General features: G+C 37.6%; 1 protein-coding gene and 1 pseudogene across 3 annotated transcripts in view; both read left to right on the top strand.

Moving 5' to 3' along the window:
* Positions 1–345: 345 nt before the first annotated feature.
* LOC103458953 (mitogen-activated protein kinase kinase kinase 7-like) lies at positions 346–9,836 on the top strand (annotated as a pseudogene). Its single transcript, XR_014085806.1, has 14 exons — positions 346–713; positions 846–956; positions 1,782–1,847; positions 2,181–2,226; positions 2,836–2,974; positions 3,057–3,181; positions 3,888–4,016; positions 4,466–4,596; positions 5,403–5,490; positions 6,391–6,518; positions 7,529–7,646; positions 7,938–7,999; positions 8,211–8,326; positions 9,268–9,836. The product of XR_014085806.1 is annotated as a mitogen-activated protein kinase kinase kinase 7-like (transcript).
* A 1,787-nt stretch (positions 9,837–11,623) lies between these two features.
* The window catches only part of bach2a (BACH transcriptional regulator 2a), a 20,855-nt gene continuing 16,141 nt past the window's right edge, over positions 11,624–16,337 (top strand). Inside the window, exon 1 of one of the 2 annotated variants that reach the window (XM_008400107.3) lies at positions 11,624–11,840. The gene's annotated coding sequence lies outside the window, so the exon portion shown is untranslated. Of the gene's footprint in view, positions 11,917–16,337 lie in introns of both variants that reach the window. The other variant, XM_017302369.2, reaches the window with a different exon arrangement.

Here is a 16,337-nt window from a genome sequence, read left to right as displayed (position 1 = left end):
ACATAAAGCATGTGTATAAATTTTAAGATTTGAAATTTAATAAACGATCTGTATAATAAAGAACTGGCTTCACACAAATCGTCACCTTCCTAAAATAATGGCTCAAGTCATTTTTTTGCCAAAAGTTATCATTAATTTATTTTTAATTTAATTAAAATGTTTGCCTTAGTAATCTTTTGGCAAGAAAGAGGTGTTTTTTATTATTATTATTATTATTATTATTATTATTATTATTATTATTATTATTATTATTATTATTATTTCGTCAAAATCCCTTTTGGCAAAAAATGACCATTATTTTAGGAAGGTGACGGAATGGAGATATAAACGGAAATTTGATGTGTTGTCGCCCCCTAATGGACGTTTTTGTCTTCAAGTAAAGCTGCGTTTAGGAACCTAAATTAAATCACGTAAATTCTATGAATCCACTCAGATCACAGAGACGTAAGATAAGCCAGTGGAATGGATGTGATGTATGAACGTGATGACCTGGAGCACTGTTCTCTTCCGCCTCCGTGAGGCGTTCAGGAACACCCGGACTTTAAACATCCAGGCTGCTGCTGCTAAAGTACTCCACTTCCTCAAACTGCAGATAGTTTGTTTTGGTGCTTTGGATCTGCGGCGGAGCAGCGGCTTGGTTCCGATTCGGCCCAGAGGAAGGGGGCACCATGGTGTTTGAGGACATCCAGTACGATGATATCCTGTTCGAGGCGGTAAGTTCTGGTTCTGCAGTCGAGAAGAGGTTCGAGGCGAGGTTCAGGGCCGAGCTTGTGAAGTTCCTGCGTAACGGTGAACGGTTCGGATCAGCGGGTCCATCACCAGGTTCCGTGTGTGTGTGGCTGCAGGCTGTGGGCAGAGGAACCTTCGGTGTGGTCTTCAAGGCTGTTTGGAGAGGAAAAGATGTGGCCATCAAAACCATCGAGAGCGACGCAGAGAGAAACGCCTTCCTGGTGGAGGTACGGATCCATGATTTATGGGTCAGAACCGACACTGACCGGGGTGAGATCCAGGTTCAGTCCAGTTTAAGCAACGCTGATGTTTGATGGGGAGCCAGTTCGGATCCTTTTACTGACCAAAAAGCCCTTTTTGGTTTATTTTTAGTAAATAAAATCTGCACTGGGCTGCAAAACTTACTTGAACCTCAGTGAAAATATCAATTATTTAAAATGTAGTTTACAGAGTTTAATGTACTTTTTGGGGTAAAAGAGAACCTATTGAGCCGTAAATGATTATCAACATTCACACAAAAAGCAGGGAGAAAATAAGAAACCATTGTTAAAATGCTTAAAAGAAACATGTTTATTAGTCAGACTGTTTTGTTAAATCAAAGGCGACTGTAAACAATGAAAATATTTTCATTTATCTAAAGGAACTGTTTGTTCCAGAGTTGAAGGTCATAAAAACAATATACTTTTTTTTATTATTCTATAATAAAATCTTAAAATAAAAACATTCTTGCATTGTAAAGGATATATGCTACAATTTTATTATATTTTTTAAAGATTAATTTTATTTTACACAATTAGAAATTAATGTAGCATAAATTGGAAATGCTACAAGACAATATTTAATATATTCATTTCTTTTATCTGCTTTTAAAGGTGAATGTCTGTGTTCCTCTGAACTGATTTCCAATATTAGTACATTTGATTCATAGATGTAATTATTACTCATTTCTGAACAGAACCTTAGAAAACCCAGATGAATCCCTGTGTCTTTGTTGCTGCTGATGTGAATTGTTTTTATTTTCATTTGGACCTGTTTTTGTTGCATGTGTGCAGCTCCGGCAGCTTTCCCGGGTCAGTCATCCCAACATTGTGAAACTGTACGGCTCCTGTGACGACCCGGTGAGAACCCGACAGATCGTTGAAACATTTACCACGAGTTTCTGCTGGTTCTGTTTATAACTATAAAATGAGCTGAGAGTTCTGGAGTAAATTAAAAGCTTAAATAAGTTAGATTTGAGTCATAATCTGCCATATTTCTTAAGTTAACAATCAATTAGCATCATTTAGTAAATAATAGATTCAAGTAGAATCTATTATTCGGCCCAGATTTGAGCATTTAATGATTATTTCTCTCCATATTTCATCAAAATGTTGAACAAATAGAGAATTAAATTGCTCCACGGTGGGTCATGTTTGTTTTTTTTCAATCTTTTTTTTCGTTTGTGTCGTCAGGTTTGTCTGGTGATGGAGTACGCAGAATGTGGCTCTTTATACAACCGTGAGTCTCTTCTGATTGTCTTACTCACAGAGTAACTAGTTACATTTACTTCAATAACTATGTATTGTTAGGCTGTACTTTTTACTTTTATTTCTATTCTTTAGTAAAAATTCTGGATTTTCTACTCACTGAATGAAAAACAAACATCTTTTAACCAAAGATTCACCAGACACAGACACACCTACAGTTTCTGTTAAAGTTTCATAAGTTTTTTATTGAAAGAAACTGATTTGGAAATTATTTTGTCTGATTATATTTTGTTACCTTTGTAAATTATTAAAATACCAACAATGAGTAGACTTTTTAACAAATACTTTCTTACTCTTATTTGAGTAATTTCTTGGCTACTTTTTACTTTTACTGGAGTAAAAACATTTTAAAGTAGGGCTACTTATTTATCATTTTCTTTAGAGAAACACACAACAAAACAGGAAAAGATGCATACATTTCAGATTTATTCCAGTTTTGTCTCTTTTGTCACGTTTAAATCAGGTTATCAACCAAATTTACTGTCACTTTTCCACACTTGGCCGAATTGGAAAACTCAGTAATTAAATCATAACTTTTAAAATGTTTGTTATCTTTAAGTTTAGTGTTGTTGTGTTGCAGTCCTGCACAGCGCCGACCCGCTGCCTCACTACACGGCCGCCCACGCCATGAGCTGGTGCCTGCAGTGCGCGGACGGCGTCGCCTACCTGCACAACATGAAGCCCAAAGCGCTGATCCACAGAGACCTCAAACCGCCAAAGTAAAAGCACCGGCGGCCCATGATGCATCAGGGTCCTCTGGTTTTTGTTGGGTTCTTTTACATTTCTGTCTCTCTGTTTCAGTCTGCTTCTCGTTGCCCGGGGAACGGTGCTGAAGATCTGTGACTTCGGGACGGCGTGCGACATCCAGACCTACATGACCAACAACAAGGGCAGCGCCGCCTGGATGGCTCCCGAGGTGTTTGAAGGTCCGAGGCGCTTCGGCTGTGTTTCTGCCGTCAGCTGCGGTTCCAGATAATCGCACAAAGTGGAATTACAAAAATCAATTTGCTTTAAGGAAATGCGCCAATTTCAAAGAAAACAATTTTTTTTGCACTCAGTTGAGATATTGAAATAATATTTTACGGACGAGGATTAGCACCACTGTAAAGATGTTTTCTCAGAATTCGGACTTTAATCTCAGAATTTCATCTTTTTCCTCAGGTTTCTGACATTTCTTCAGAATTCCTTTTTTCTTAGAATTGCGACTTTTTTCTCAGAATCCTGATTTTTTTTTCTTCATAATTCTGATTTTAATCTCAGATTTTGAACTTTTTTCTCAGAATTCTGACTTTAATCTTCTGTGATCAAAGTCAGAATTATGCAAAAGACGTATCATAATATTTTGCAAAGAACTGCAATGAAATAATTTTTTGTGCATCACGTAAGTGGTCAGCAGTCGGATGATTCTATTGGCAGAAAAGACGGCAGGAAGTTGTTGGAGGCACGGCATGATTTTTAATGACTTATCATGTGAACAAGCGTATTCACGTGATTTTAATTGCATTTCTTACTTGATGGAAACATTACACTTGTGAAAGTTAATTTTTTCGACAAAGTTTTGATCGTTTTTGTGAAGGAAGCACTGCTCTGTCGTTCCCTGAGCTGCAGCTTCTCTCCTGCCTGATGTTTCAGGGAGTAACTACAGCGAGAAGTGTGACGTGTTCAGCTGGAGCATCATCCTGTGGGAGGTCATCACCCGCCGGAAGCCCTTCGAGGAGATCGGCGGATCGGCGTTCTGCATCATGTGGGCGGTGCACAGAGGTGGGTTACCATGGCAACGCAGTTGCTCAATACAGATTTATTTCACTTCATTGTTTTTGCTGAAATCCGATTCTCTTATTCACTAAATGTTGACGGCAACGTCTGTAGAGAAGTCTGTTTAGATGTTCAATTGGTGGGATTATGATGTTATGCAGTGACTCAAATTTCATTCATAAATTTATGATCATAATTTTCAGCCAGTATTTACCTCCTAATTTACCACATCCTGCCTTTTCTGGTGCAGAATTATGACACATTTCACATCCATGACGTAAAAGCTGAAGACTGCAGACGCTTGGAGAAAAATCAGATGCGTGTCTGAATTCTCATATGGAAGTGGTACAGGCTGGATTTTATTCAGGGTCATAGGTCATATATGAGTTAAGAGTCCCATGAATGTAGCCTATGTTGCTACATACAAAGCTAACTGCCGGGTCGTTGTGATGCAGGAACTCGTCCTCCTCTGATCAAGGATCTCCCTGAACCCATCGAGACGCTAATGACCCGCTGCTGGGACAAAGAGCCTAGTCAAAGGCCGTCTATGAGCGAGGTCCGGGACACCATGAGCAGCTTGATGAAGGTAACGCTCTGCACGGCTTTCCTGCAGCTGCAGCAACCTTTAAATCAGAGATGTGCAAACATTTAGTCACATTTAAGATCAGAAAATGTCATTTCAATTTTAAAAACTAAAATGATCAAAAATGTTGCTCTTTTTAACTTTCTCAACAATAAAATTAGCGTGAACGGTTTTAATCAAAGAAATAATCTGATGTTTTTTGTAGGAATTTCATTGTAGTTGGAAAAATGTTTTTTGCATGTTTTCCTTGGCTCGATTGAAGAAAACTGAAAAACAAAAAACAATTAAACTCAGATGTAGGTGCACAAAATGTCACTTTATAGAGTACAAGTCAATGAGCAGATGTGGTCCTAGTTACCATGACAACAGAAGAAAACCAGAAAGCTTATAAAAGATAACATCTTTAATCTACTAACATTTTTGTAAGTAGATTTTGATTTAAAAGTTGTAGTTTTGTCTGAAGTTATTGTTGAGTTATGGTTGTGCGGCCGAAAAAAATAAGTCCAAGGGCTGAAAATGGCCCGCAGGCCCCAGTTTGAACACCCTCAGCTTAAATCATATAAATAAAACTTGTTCAATTACCACCGTTACGTTGTCTAATCACATGCAGAGGTGGGTAGAGCATCCAAGTAGCAAAACTTAGTTACTCACAGTGAGTCGAGTATCCAGAGATTTTACTCAAGTAAGAGTAGCAGTACTTCATCATAAAGTTACTCAAGAAGAAGTAAAAATACTCTTTTTTCCCTGAACTTACTCCGGCAAATGTAACTAGTTACTTCCCGCCTCTGATTACATGTTTGTGCTTCCAGTACTTCCCAGGTTCTGATGAACCCCTCAATCTTCCTCACCAGTCTTCATCATCCAACAGAAGTGGCTCCTCATCCGCAACGAGCACAGGTAACGATTCCACTGAACGGGTCGGTCCGATTCCATTGTATAATGTTCTGCTGTAAGACCATAACAGCAGTACGGTATTGTTGGTATGGAGCTACTGAGTGGGAAAGACGTTGCTGCCTATCGGCCCACGTTTGGAGTCACTTTGGACCCGGCGTGTCCAAAGTTTTTGTCACGTGGGACAAAATTTTTTAGAGTCAAAAGTTGTTGCAGTTCCAAAAACCCAACCAAAACTTTTCAAGTAAAAAAAGTAGCCTGATATCTATCGTAGATCTTAGACTTTAAAGGGATTTTTATGACCAGGTATGAGAACAAAAGGAGTCAATTTCTGCCAAAAACTCAAATTTAGTGATTAATCAAGTTTTTTTCTGTAGAAAATTTCTATTAAACTAAAAAATTTATTTTTTCAAGGAAATGTCTTTCTGATTTGTTTTGGCAAAGATTTACTCCTGTTCTTTTTCTTCTTACAATGGCCCTAATACAATGGTTTACATGAAAACCTAGTAGCAGATTTTCATGTTTGCTGCATTGAAAAATAAAGGTATATAGTTTTCAGTTTAATTGGGTCACTTCGTCTCAAAATGTTTGCTATTTTTTAGCAAAATTTAAGAAATAATAAAAGCAAAACTTGGCTTTTCAGTAAAAGTATTCTGGTTTTACCTTTTGCTAAAACTCGTTTATAAAAAGACAAATACTTTGTGTTGTACTTTATATTTTCATGTTTAATAAAATTATGTTTGTAGCAATTTTTACCTTGATTTCAGATTAAAAGTCCATCTGCATGTACGGGCCAAATTGTATAATTTTTGAACTGCAGTTGAGGGCCGCACAAAATTAGTACAGGGGCCACAAATGTTCCTGGTACTTATCGGTGATTCTGTGGGTTTTGTGTCCTGTTTTCAGGCTCGTGTGCTGATGGAAAGATTCACAGCAATCGCAGCGACGACGCCAAACACAGTTCTGCATCTGGCGGCGAAGAAACGCTGCAGAACACTGAGAACAGAATCCCGCTGCAGGCCAGAACTCCAAAGGTAACAGGAAATAAAAAACAGACACTTCCTCCAATTTCCATCAACTTTAGAACTACACAAATTTAAAATAAACTCACTGAATGGAACCACGGTAATTAAAAAAAATCTCACATTATTTGATAGGTTTTTCAGCCGTATCAAATTAGATGGATTTCGCAAAACTGTACGCATCACGACATGCATCACATGACCAACCAGTGGCGAAAATACGTTTTACAAAATGATACAACAATACAGAATATATTAAAGATTTGTTTTAGAACCAAACATGGAGAAACAGATTCTAGCTTCTCTGCACCATAAATCTGGAACATCCTTTCAGAAAACTGCAGAACAGCCGAAACACTGAGCGCCTTTAAATCTAGACTAAAAGCCCACCTGTTTAGACTTGGATAATAAATGAAACATTAATCAACATTTTAATGTCTAAAGATGGAAAAATGTGATGTTTACTGGCTTTCTCAGTTGTTGTCTGTGTTTTTATGCTTTGAAGCTCTTTGAACTGCCTTGTTGCTGAACTGTGAAAATAAACTCGATTGATTGTGAAATCAACAAAAAAGACGACAGGAAGTAGGAAGATGATGGTTTGTTTTTGTTTTTGGAAAACGAGTAGCTCCACCAGATTGCTCACAGGATCGCACAGTTCATAAAAAGTCATCTAATTCAAAAATGTTGAATCAGTAGCTGTTCTGTAGAATGACCGACGACAGTTTCTGCACGCGCATAAGCGGCTTGTCGCTCTAACTCCTGCATAAGATACTATCATCTCTTCTGATGGCTGATAGATAACATATGAATTTAATCTCATGTAACTGTTTACATCCATATTTTTATCGCATGAAATAGCTTATTCACGTGCGATTTTAGTTTAATTTCTTATTTCATGTAAATGCCACAGCTGCCCAGCTGTGTGTTTTTTTTTTTTTTTTTTTCACATTAGCAGAGTTTAGCCAGTGATTTGTGAATATTAGTAACTTGGACGCAGCTGATGTTTTGATTCTTTCCTCCAGGCTCGGTGGGCCGCTGTCTCCAGAACCTCCAGCTTGGAGAGTCAAAGCTCCACCCACTTCAGCAGCTCTGTCAGCACCTGCAGCCAATCAGAGCTGAGGATGACCATTAGCCCTACAGGTGAGGTTCACGTAGAGCTCCTCCTCCAGGTGGATCATCAGCGTTGAGTCACATAACAAGTCTAATGAACTAAGTTTGAGGTTTTTTAACTTAAATTTAGTGTTACTTTATTGTAACTATAACAGTCGTTCATTGTCATGTTAGTTAACTTTACTGTTTGTTACATAATTTGCATCTTTAGTTACTGTTACATTTGTATTAATGCTACTTTTTAAGTCCAACTTTAATTGTTACTTAAGTTTTACTTTATGCTTCTTATTGCTGACTTTCTTAATGTTACTTTGTGTTCAGGTACTGAGGGATCAGAAAGCCCGGTTCCCTCCGTCTACCTGAAATTGGACCATCAGTTACAGGTACGTTCACATCACTGGGATTTTCTTATAGGTTCTGGACTGTAGATTACTTTCCATGTGTTCTCACTGTTGTTCACTTTGTTTTAAATGTAACAAAAGTGAAAAATGTCCCACTTATTGGTGTATCAATGTCTGATTAACGAACAAAAACTCTTCTTGGATCCTTGGTCTTCACCGTCTTCTTGTTGTGTATTTGTCTCTCTTGTTTCAGCCTTTGGCTCCTTGTCCAAACTCCCACGAGTCCATGATGGTGTTTGAGCAGCACATACGAATGGCTCAGGAATATCTGAGAGTCCAATCCGAGATTGCACACCTTCTGAACAGGAAGTACGTTTTCCTCCACCTAACAGAGCGTTTTATATCTTCCTGAGACTTTAGTTTAGAAAAGTGTCATTATGGCCACCTGAACTATCACTGTTGCAGTAAACTCATTTTTCAAGATGGCAGCCGTTTTTGAGTCTTTTAAACTGATAATTGCCCAAAAATATTCTCCAATTTCATGATTTGGATGAACTTTGTCTTGTTATCCTGCTCATACAATTTTAAGTAATATGTTGCAAAATCAGAAACTGAGGATCATCTTAATGGTTAGTGATAGCTTCTGCTAATTTTTCAATGTGTTTAGCTTTAGCTTACACTAATTTTTTTTATATGTTTACGGCTTAGCGTTAGCTTTGGCTAATAATTTTAAGTGCTTATTGGTTTAGCACTTAAAAAGTTTAGCACTAGTTTTCTTTTTAAAAACTAGCTTCTGCTAGTTTTTTAATATGTTAAACATTAACTTATGCTCATTTTTTTACGGATTTAGCAGTTTAGCGTTAGCTTTAGCTAATAGTTTTCTGTGCTTAGTGGTTTAGAATTAGCTTATGGTAGATTTTTAATATGTTTAACTTTAGCTTCTGATAATTTTTCATGTGGTTAGCGGTTGTGGTGGTTAGCAAAGTAGTGGTCCATTACAAGCATGATGACTATTTTGAAAATGGGAAAAGGAAACACAAGATCAAGAAAAAATAAAATAAAAATTATGTTTCAAAATATGTTGCTGATTTTAATCCATACATTTAGTTTCTATCAGAATTTTAGTGGCTATCTTGAAAAATCGTGGCGGCCATCTTGATTTTTTTTGTGGCTAACATTGTTTTCTTTTCAAAAAAGCGAGACCCTTGCTTGTATCTGCATGTGAAAGACTTTTGCTGAAACACTCGGTTATCTGCTGCTCTAGTGAAAGAGTTTTTCCAACCAACCCGGTTCTGCTGGTTTCTGTTCAGAGAGGAGCTTATGGCGGAGCTGGAGCAGGAGCAGAAGGAGCAGCAGACCTCTTCACGCCTCATACAGGAACACAACAAGCTGCTGGAGGACAACAGCAGCCTGTCAGCCGTCTGCCAGGACCTGAGGAGCAGGCTGACTCTGATCCAGACTCAGAACCAGCCCTACAGCTGAGACCCAGCATGTTCCTGCCTCTGATTCTGCTCAGATGTAACGTATTGGGTCCTGACCTGCATCACCCTGGACCTGTTTCTTCAGCAGCTCACCAGCAGTCTGTAGTGGAGCCGGTCCAGAGCGAAACTGATCCTGAGGTGAACAGATGAACTTCACAGTTGGGTCTGAAGGAACTGATCATCCTCAGATCAGCTAAAGAACTACAGAACTAAAAGCTGGAGAAATGTCAGCACTGGTTTTACTAAAGTTCCCCCACTGAACTTCTTAAATTATCTACTTTTTGTATTTTTATACTTTTTTTTTACCCATTCAAGCTGACTGCAATAGAGAAAAAAAACTTTCCTTTACAAAATGTTGAACAATTACTGTAACAAAATAAATTTTACACCAAACTTTATTTACATTGTGTACTTCTGTTTTAGACCAGCAGGTGTCAGTCTTTCTTAGAGAACATTTTAAAATTGATTCTGTCTCCAGTTTTCTGCTGGAGAAACAAAAGCGTTTCAGTTTTCAGTCTGAAAGAGTTAAAATGTTCTTCTTCATGGGATCTTAGAGAAGTTTTTTTAGAGAAGTTTGGTGCTGGTTCTGATGAGAGAGTTGCAAAATGTGACGGTTCTGAGTCTGACGTGTGCAGTAACTAGTTACATTTACTTACGTAATTTTTTGGACAACTTTTTGTTCTTTAAGTGGTTTATACACCTTTTTCAGTAATGTTTTTATAAAATATCAAAAAATGTTTGATATTTTACTAATATCTTACTAATCTTACTAATTTCTGGATACTTTACCCACCGGAAGTAAGTTCGCTAAATGAACAACAAACACGTTTTAATAAAAATGTCAGATGCAGCAACAAACTGATGGTAGTGGTTTGTACACAAGTTTTGTTTTAATGTTTTATTTTGAGACCACATTCAATTTGCAATCAGATGTAACTTTCAGAATCAAATTCTGCATGTCAGACATGCAGAGCGGGCTGCCCACCACCAGGGGGCCCTCAAGAGCACCAAGCTGGCATGATGACGATGTATTTTTAAAATAACATTGAATAAAATGTTTTTCCATATCGTATTTATGGTTGGTACACAAATAATGGGTTAATTTGTCCCTAATTAATGTAAATTGTTTGGTTAGCTAATTACAAATGATGGCAGGTATGTTGCACACAGTAGCTTAGGAATCAAGAAGCACTTGGTGTTGACTTGTTCCTAAGAGGGGCCCCAAATGAAAATATACCTTGGGTCCAAAAAGGCCCTGCACACGTGATTTCATCTTGCAGGTTGTGAAACAGGAAGTTAAATTAGAAGGAAGCTAAGAGATTTTATCAAAATTCAGTTGAGTTGCAGTGATCAGTCAGAGAAGATGGAAATTCATGCGATTGAAATGTTTCAATGTCAAGTAGGCACAAAAATTTTAAAACTGACTCGTAAAATCTTTCTGGAGGGATGATATACCACTTTGTATACAATTCTTCCTTCCACTAAACTTTCTGTTAATATGTTTGGATACAGAAGCTCCATTAGATTTAAGCTGTTATAATATATTTACTCATTTAGATCGACGTAAGTAACTTTTTTTGGGGGAAAACTACCTTTAGGAGTATTTTTAATTTGCTGTACATTTTACTTTTACTTGTGTAATTTTATTATGAAGCATCGCTTCTTTTACTTGAGTAAAATGTCTGCTCTACACACTGAGCAACTTCACTGAATGAAGAACAAATTTATTTCAAAATAAAAAAAAACTTGTAGCTTCTGCTAAAGTTGTATATTGAAAGATTTGGAAAAAATATATACTTTGCCTGATTTATATTACAAAACGAATTATTTTCATTTTATCCTTAAAATACAAAATGTCCACATAACTGAAGAGTTTGTTCCTTACGATGATGTAATTTTCAATATTAGCAGTTGTAGCGTTTTTACTCTTATTATATTTTTTGGCAGCTATTTTTATTTTTACTTGATTAAAAGTATATGAAGTAGCATTACTTGGTATCTAATTCTGTTATGCATTAATATAATTATTTATGGATTACGAGATTTAGTTATAAAAAACTTAAACAGCTTTTTATTTCCTCTATGGATATATTGCTGTAAATCCCAAGGTGCTGAGTGTGTGTGTGTGTGTGTGTGTGTGTGTGTGTGTGTGTGTGTGTAGTGCTGAGTGAGGAGCGGGTGGGGGGGTTGTTATTGTGAATGAGGGAAACCATGACGTCATCGAACCGATGTCAACAAAGCAGCTCCTGAATCACAGAACGCGCTCCATGTCCACACTCAGACCCGGGTTCGGATCCATGCGGAACCCGCAGCGCTCGGTGACGGTCCAGCTCAGACCCCGGTTCGGCGCCATGCGGAGCCGTTGTGACCTGTGACGGGCCGTGGACGTGCAGGAGGAGCCGGTGAGTCTCCAGAAGCGGCCGCTGCGGCTGAATGCGTCCCAGTGAGGGTGTCTCCTCGGCGGTTCGGAGCCGCTGGGTGAGTCCGGTTGGAACTTGCGACCCAGCCGTGCGTGGGTGTGATTTACAAGCCTGACACGAGGCTGTGCACGCGCCTCCAGCCACCGCACACGGGAGCTGCGGGTCTTTGTGTTGGCGGGTTCACACGGTTGTTTTACTCCGCGGGGAGCAGGACAAAGGAAGCGGCCGCCGCTCCGCCCTCAGCCGGGGGAACAAAGCGTTGAGGGCCGGTGCAGCAGCCGCGGCGAGCCGCTGGAACCAGAACCAGCAGCTGCAGCTCTCAGAACCGCATCAGAACCGTAAAGCGTCTAATTTAAAGTCTGAGCGCCTGACAGCGTGCATGTGCCGCCCACACGCCTGGTTGTGCAGGATGAGCTCTTTGTTTTGCAGTTTGTCCTCGGAGCTGGAGGTGATTCTGCTGGTCATGAAAACAGCCAGGATGGATCCAGATCAGCGTCCAGGTGCTGGTCCAGATCCGGCAGGGCTGGTTCTGGATCCGAGCTGCTCGTGTTGCTGAGTTTGGACCCGTCAGAGCTGTAAATAGATAATTACAGTGCGGTTGTTTAGGATCGCTCTGTTCTTCTGCAGACCATAAATTCCTGCAGAATGAAACTTGGAAAGTTTAAATAATGATAGACCAAACACTTATTTGTGAAGCAGATGGTAGAGTATTTAATACAATCTGACAAGTGTGGCTTGCAGATATACTTACTTCTCCTGATGTTTTATTTAACCACCTTTGGCTCCAGATACAGCTGCTGTCAGTTTTGTAAATTTAGACCCCCCCCTCCATTTTTCTCTAAAAAAAAAACAACCAGATTGAATGAAAATTGTCTTTAAAAATGTATTCTCAGTTGGATTCAGGCCTGAACTTTGATTAAGACGTTCTAATACATGGGTATAGTTTGATTCAAACCATATCATTGTAGCTCTGGTTGAATGTTTAGGGTAGCTGTTCTTCTGGAAAGTGAAACTCAACAGTCTCAAGTCTTCTGTCAATAACAGTCTGAAAAGTATGGCTTGCAGATATATTCTCCCACCTGAGTCGATGCTTTGTGGAATCATTTTTTTTATCCAATTACAGCTGCAAGTCTTTTGTCTCCACCAGCTTTTCAAATTTAGATATAAAGCTTTATTTTTTTCTTCCAAAAACAGCGATGTAGCTCAGATAGATCAGATGCAAATTGCCTGTAAAAATTAAATCTCTTCGATTCTCAGTTGGATTTGGGCCTGAGCTTTGATTAGGACATTCTAAAATGTGAATATGTACTTTTATTCCACGTTCCTACTAAAGAAAAACAACAAGAATAGCATTGCCATTCCATGATACAATGGCAATGTGGAATGTTCCACAATAAAACACAATGTTTTACTGTGGAAACTGTTTTTTGTTGTTTTTATTGAGCCATTATTATATAGCCTAGCCTTTCAAGGCTGCAAGCAACACGTATAGTAGTAATCAATATTTTTTGATGATTGCTAAATCAGATAAACAATTGGTACATTCTGAAGATTTATTTTATCACTTAAGCCTTTTTCTTACTACGTAAGAATCATTAAAATATGTCGATTTTGAACCAAATAAAGCTAAAACTATGACATTAAGTAAGTATGGGTAGAATATATTTATAGAAAAAGTTTTTTTTAAAATCATAAATCCAATATATATATAATTTTTGCAACATTTTGGCTTAAATATATGCCAAGTGTGTTGTTTCAGCTTTTTTGCTGAAATGTGTATGCTGATTATTCAATCAACTACTTAATTAGTTGATTAATGAAATTAATCATTCCAATCCAAATACCTTTTTCAAACTTCCCCACATATTAATCCCTGTTCCTTGGTTTCATGATTAATTATAATGTATAATTTTTCATCTCATTCGTATATAAGCACCACTTTGTGTTGTAACAAGAGAAAATGTAAAAAGTTAAAATTGTTTTACATTTTGTTTAAAAAACGTGAAATGCTGATGGGAACTGAAGCGGCTCTGAAAGTTGCTCGTCATGACTGGAACAGTAAATATCACTCTGATCCCTCCGGTTTTCCTTCCTGGATGTTAGCGAAGCAGATAAAACCGTTTCTGAGATCAGAAGAGAGAACGATCACACAGAGACTGAAGATTCATGATCATAAACGTCTCAGAGAGAAACAGCAGAAACACAAATGGGCTGATTTCTGCCGTTTATCTGCTTCTTGGGTGATGCTTTAGTGTTGCAGTAAAACATCGGATTCTGATTTTTCACTCTGAATTTTGAGTCGATGTTTCTGTTCTGCTGCATCTGGAGAAGTTAATTGTATTTATTGCAGTCAAACTAGTGGAATATCCAGGAATATCCAGGTTTTATTAACCTGTTACTTTTTCTGCCTGGAAAACACCACTAACCACAAACACCACTAAGAGTTTGTGTTTTGGATTCTCCAGGTTTTGTTTTGATTCAGCTTCTCGCTCCTGTTTGACTGCTATTAGGGTTTCAATGTGTGACTCAGGTCACTTGGCTTTCCCTGAAACGTGAGGTGTCTGATCCAGTTTCTACTTCCTCGGCCGCCTGCAGGCCGGGTTTTCTGATCCGTGTTCATCCAACACCGAGGCGAAACTGAACCCATTGGTTCACTGCAAAAACACAAAATCTTACCAAGTAATTTTGGTTTAGTTTCTAGTACAAATGTCTTAGTACACTGAAAATAAAACAAAACAAATTTACATGTAACTTTTCAAAAAAGATATATGGGATTGTTTAAGTTAATAATTCCTTAATATTGATAAAGTTTCAGTTCAATTGGCAATTATTTCACATAAACACAGAAAAATGTCTTAAGTGAAATAATCTTATTTTTAATCAATCGGTATTAAGCTCCTATATCTTGCTGAAAAGCTACTTATTTTAAGTGTACAAAAATATTTTCACTGGAAACTAGTCGATATATTTTGTATTTTCACATTGTTAGCATTGATGGTTTCCAACCTGGACAGACTGGGTCTTTCCATCTGAAGAGAAATATTAGAAATAAAAACTTCTCGTCCTGCATCTGATTCAGCAGTTGATGGTTTGCGTCATCAGATCCATACAGGAGAGGATGAGGAGGGATCGGCAGCCGTCGGGATGAAGGTTCTGGGTGACCTCAGAGTTCAGGTTTCCGGATCCCAGCGAGAAGCGTGTCTGCGAATAAAAGAGGAGACGATGATGTCACAGCAGGATGTTTATCAGGATCTCCTCTGGGATGTCTGCCGGTCATTTCTGGAATCAGATTTACCAGCATTTTTTCCTCTTTAATCTGCCTCTCTGCAGCGTTTCTGCGGCTTAAATAATCTGAGGATTTCACTGCTGCAAATGGAGAAAAATATGATAACCTGTTCTACGTTAACTGCAGGGCGCAAGAAAAAGTATTGGTGGATGATATGGGCTTAAAGTTTTATCACAATAATTAGTGGTAAAAGTGATAATATGACAGCAAGCATAGCCCCACAAACGCAAATACAGCTTTTGAAAAACATTCCTATTTGTAAGGAAGTGAGATTTATATCACTAAACTGCACACAGTAACTGCATTAAGTCGTATTTATTGATACTTTCATTGGAAAAACAGTGAAGAAAATAGCAAAGTCAGCAATCCTGACAATACGGACAGTTTTGGATAAATATTGTTTCAGTAAATTTAAATTAATGATGTTCATAAAAAAAAACCTGACAATATAATTAGAAATTGTGTTTTTACTGCTTTCTCATCTATTTGTGTAAAATAATAAATTAATCAATAAGTATCAGTAAATTCGAAAATGTAATTATATCCAGTGCAGTTTAGTGATATAAATTTAGCTTATTTAAGTACAGTATGTGAACATGTGTTGCAAATTTTTTGCAGTACTGTATGCAAATACCATACAGTACTGCAAAAAATACAATAAAAACCTTAAATATAAGTATTTTTGTTCTGATTTGTAGCACAAATAGCTTAGTAATCTTGAAATATGAAAATAACTTAGAAGTAACTTAGAAGTAAGAAAAAAAAACGTTTTTAGTTAAAAATTCCTCAAACTGAAAAAGTTGTAGTTACACTGGTAGATAATTTCATTTATATTAAGACATTTTCTATGTTGTAAGCAAAAAAATGTGCCAGAGGAACTAGAACTGGGTTGCTAGGTGACGGGCGGGGCTTGGCTTGGGTTGCTAGGTAACAGCCCTATGACCGTTATTGACTCTAATCAAGCTCATATCTTTCTGAAAAGTTATAAGTTAGCTTTGTCTTATTTTCTTATTTCAACTGTACTAAGACATTACATTTTGCACCAGAAACTACTTTTGTTTTTTCAGTGAGTTGCTTAAAAAAAAAGAAATAAATGTTTCTCTAGTCGTACTTTAAAAAAAAAAAAGATTTCCCAATAGAATCACAAAATATTTTGATAAAATCTTAAGTACATATCACCCGATGTTAAGAAA

This window comes from Poecilia reticulata, chromosome 22 (assembly GCF_904066995.2).
Source record: "Poecilia reticulata chromosome 22, P_reticulata-male-v2, whole genome shotgun sequence".
NCBI classification, from domain to species: Eukaryota; Metazoa; Chordata; class Actinopteri; order Cyprinodontiformes; family Poeciliidae; genus Poecilia; species Poecilia reticulata.
This window is presented reverse-complemented; position numbering and strand designations above follow the sequence as displayed.